Source organism: Suricata suricatta, chromosome 11, assembly GCF_006229205.1.
Source record: "Suricata suricatta isolate VVHF042 chromosome 11, meerkat_22Aug2017_6uvM2_HiC, whole genome shotgun sequence".
Lineage (NCBI taxonomy): Eukaryota > Metazoa > Chordata > Mammalia > Carnivora > Herpestidae > Suricata > Suricata suricatta.
Window position 1 is genome coordinate 14271975 of NC_043710.1, and position 4003 is coordinate 14275977.

General features: G+C 37.5%; 2 protein-coding genes across 2 annotated transcripts in view; both read left to right on the forward strand.

Annotated features, from left to right (window-relative positions):
- LOC115306340 (olfactory receptor 4P4-like) overlaps positions 1–4003 on the forward strand; it is a 161688-nt gene that overhangs the window by 30562 nt on the left and 127123 nt on the right. The gene's annotated exons all lie outside the window — the stretch shown is intronic.
- LOC115306350 (olfactory receptor 4C46-like) overlaps positions 851–4003 on the forward strand; it is a 6165-nt gene continuing 3012 nt past the window's right edge. Inside the window, exon 1 of the mRNA XM_029956693.1 lies at positions 851–892. The gene's annotated coding sequence lies outside the window, so the exon portion shown is untranslated. The remainder of the gene's footprint in view (positions 893–4003) is intronic.

Genomic DNA, 4003 nt, shown 5'->3' on the forward strand with positions numbered 1-4003 from the left:
GGGCATTATGCTAAATAAGTCAAATATAAGGATGCCTGGGTGGCTCAGTAGGTTAAGCATCTGACTTAAACTCAAGTCATGATCTCGCTGTTAGGGAGTTTGAGCCCCACATCAGGCTCTTTGATGTCAGCACAGAGCCCAATTTGGATCCTCTGTCTCCCCTCCCACCTCCTCTCTGCCCCTCCCTAGCAAGTTCTCTCTCTAGCTCTCTCTCTCTCTCTCTCTCTCCCTCTTACTCTCTCTCTCCCTCCTTGTCCTTCTATATAAATAAATAAATAAAGACTTAAAAATAACAAACATAGGAAGGCAAATACCATATGATTTCACTTATATGTGGAATATTAAAATAGAAATCAACAAACTGAACTCATACATACAGAGAAGACATTGGCAGTTGCCAGAGTGGGGGATATGGAGACTGATTGAAATGGGTGAAGGTGGTCAAAAAGAAGAAGCTCCCAGTTATAAAGTAAACAAATAATACATCATGGTTATGTAATAAGGTACAACATGGTGTCTACAATTAATAACACTGTATTCTTTACTTGAAAATTGCAAAGACTTTCTCTTAAAAGTTTTCATCACAGGAAAAAATTAGAACTATGTGTGGTTATGGATGCTAACTAGACTCATTATGGTGATCATTTTGCAATATTGAATTTATTAGGTTGTACAACTGAAAACCAATAATAATGCTATGTACCAGTTATATTTCAATTTAGGAAAAGTTAAGTCCATTCTCCATACTTTTATCTGGGCTTCCTTGTGACACAGATAACCTTAAAGCACATGAGCAGAATGTGGAAAATAATGTTGTTAATCCATAAATGTTGGCTTGAGAGGTCTTGATACTTTAAGTTTTGTGAAACAAATATTGCCCTATAATAACTGTGGTATGGTAGAGCCCAATCTACTCTCTTGGAGAATAAAGAGAAGTAACATATCTGAGCAAATTGCCGAATATATGAATGAGGCCCTCTTGGAACATGTACTCCATTCAAACTCCATTTGCACCAGTCAGGCTGTTTCCAGGGGAAACCAGAAGGAACACCCAACTGAATGCAACCTCAATAGCAGAATCAAATCAACTAAATTGTTTTCATTCTAAGCATTTAGGTTTTGGTTTTTCAATTTAAAACTGCTAATTTGTTGGTTAAACTTTGTAGTTGTAAGCCACTAATTGTTGGCCTACTGTTGTTTGCCAGTGTGTAGCAGTAAATAACTTACACACCTACTAAGTTCACACAAGGCAGGTAATCTAGATAAACACTGTGAAGTGTCGGGGGACTGTCACATGGATAGTGTTCTTAAAACTCCTGTCGTCTGGGTGATGCAGAGATTTCCCCAATTAAAATAGAAAGTGTTTTCTATTCACATCTCCTACCAATAGGAAAGAGACACAGTATTGTATCGGCCTTTAAATTTGGGAAGTAACATATACTGTATGTGAGGGTGCTATTTCAAATCTTCTATATTGTGACTATAAAGATGAGTCATTTTCAGGAGGATCCATTGACAAAGGCAAAGCAGGAAAGAATCAAGCCTCTTTGGGGTGAAAGTGAACGTCACCTGAGCAGTCAAGCAACTGAGAGCTAAGAGCTGAGTGTGGGGAGATCAAGCACGATTTCCAGATTATTCTGTCACCCAGTCTCCTGTAGTTCTCTTGCTTGTAGCCTGAGATGCCTTAACAATGGCCTGCATTTTATCAGGACATTAAGAGCCCATAGATGAAGAAATTTCTGGAAACTATTCTCCATCTTTAGGTCATTTGTGAGCCTGACATGACAGGACTTTGGCTCACATCCCCGAGGACATTTCTGAACTCCTACCTACCAATATTTCCTTCTGATGCTGAGGTAGCAGGGACTGTGTGACATGATGGGAACCTAAATACACCCAGTGGTTTACCCACAAAGCTCAATTCCTAACCTGAATACCCCCATGGTCAATTTGGACTTTTCCCACTGCTGCAGAAAGTGTCCAGTGACATGGCCAGACAGTACTGCAAATGGCCCACTGTGTGGCAAACTTTGGCCACTGAGAAAGAGAAGCCAATGTCTGCATTTTCCCTCTTCATGGCTATTTACAGATTGGAAAAGAACAAAACAGTCTCTATCAGAAGGGAGATCAAGAAATTCGCTCTGCAGGTAGATACACTCCATCTAAGAGTAGAGACTAGCAAGGGTCTGGGGTTTGGACGTTGTATGGAAAAGGAAGCAGGAGGTTTGGTGAGAGTAGGAAGGCCAAAGAAAGAAAGCTAGAATGAGGAGAAAGGAAAGAGCAAGGAATAGGAAAAGAATAAGAAAGAATATTAGCAATCAAGAGTGAACATTAATGGCTTACACTCAAAAAGTGCAAGACTGAACGCCTACAGTACCATTCTTCCAAGGTATGAGCTACAAGTAAACTTTCCACCAATTTCTCCAGAAATCAGCAGAGATGCAATTAAGCAGAAATACAGTGAACCCTAGTGGTACCATTGAATCCACTACTTTCTAATTAAGTAGAACTTTCAAAGAAGTAGAATGAAAATTCAATAAACCCCCTCCCAAATTGGTATTTAAGGTATGTGTTATATTAAATATTTAATATCTTTATATATTTAAACACATGACTCCTGTGAACAAGATATCAATCACACAATTCTTTCTGTTTACTGATATGCTTTGGATTAGTGATATGGGCCTAACTGCAACAGTTGACTAGTTTTTAAATTTAGTAAATAAACAAGAAATTAGAATTTTTTAACACGTTAAAAACATCACTATTATTTCTCTATTGTGGTTCTGAATATGGAGGGATACCATGGGAGAAAGGCTTTCCCCAAGTTCACTAACAGTTTGCCTCAGTCTCTTTGAATAGACCTAATAAGAAGTAGAGAAAGAAGCTTTTGTTGCCAAAGATACTGTGAAATGGCAGATTTCAGAACCAGGAATGAGGAAGACCTGACTTTTTCTAGCCCTTGAATTTTGGAGGTCAGAGATTTCTGATACTAATCATCACAAAGCAATTCCTAAGGCATTATGCTCCTATGGATTGCTGCACCCAAATTATCTCAGAAGAGATACAAACATAAAACAAAATTCAAGCCCTGGACTGTAATGGTGGGTTGTTTTTCTTCTATAATTGACATAAAAAGAGCTAAGGAAAAGGGGAATTAAATAAAATTGTGATATTTTGAATACCTGTAAAATATGTGCAAGACACTGTTCTCAGAAATCAGGGGAGAACAAAATTATTAAGATTAAGATATTAAGATTAAGATAATCAGAAAATAAAGGTCATCTCCAAATGATTATAAGTTGTATACATTTATAATCCTGTATAAATTATAGTAACATGATTGTGAAAAAGAATATAACAATAATTTCAAAAGAAATTGAGGCACTGTTATGTTTGAAATGCTCAGAAGGAAGAGCAAGAAATTATTTGAGATGAACCTTGATTGAAAGAGAAATAACGGTTCTTCTAGGACCATATTGACTGAATGAGAGAAGGATAATACCCAAGCTTGTGTTTCCTCTAAAATGCCAGTTTCTTTAAAAAGCAAACCAAGCTACATAATTCAGTTACCAAAAACTATTATTGAGGCCTCTTAAATGGAAGGGCTCTCTCCAGGGGAAAATAGTTGTTTTTGTTTTGTTGGCTTGTTTTTGTTTTTTTTAATTCAGAAAGAATAACAAAGGAGAATGAACATGTAAAATCAAGGGGGCAATCTTGAGTCTGAATCTGAATTATTATGCTATTAAGATTTTTTGTCATTACTGTGATTATCATTATTTTGTGCTGAGTAAGAGAAGACCCGCCTGTAATGACTACTCTGTTAGCTCTGCTACACAGACTTGAGGAAGGACAGCCTTGTAGTCTCCCAAAAGCTTGAAGAAACAGGCACAATGTTGCTGCAGAGACAGTTGAGAGCACAGAGTTAGGTAGAAGCCAAAAGTGCTACATGTGACAGATCTTGAGGGGATGTGGCCTCAGATGGACAAAATTCCTAATGATG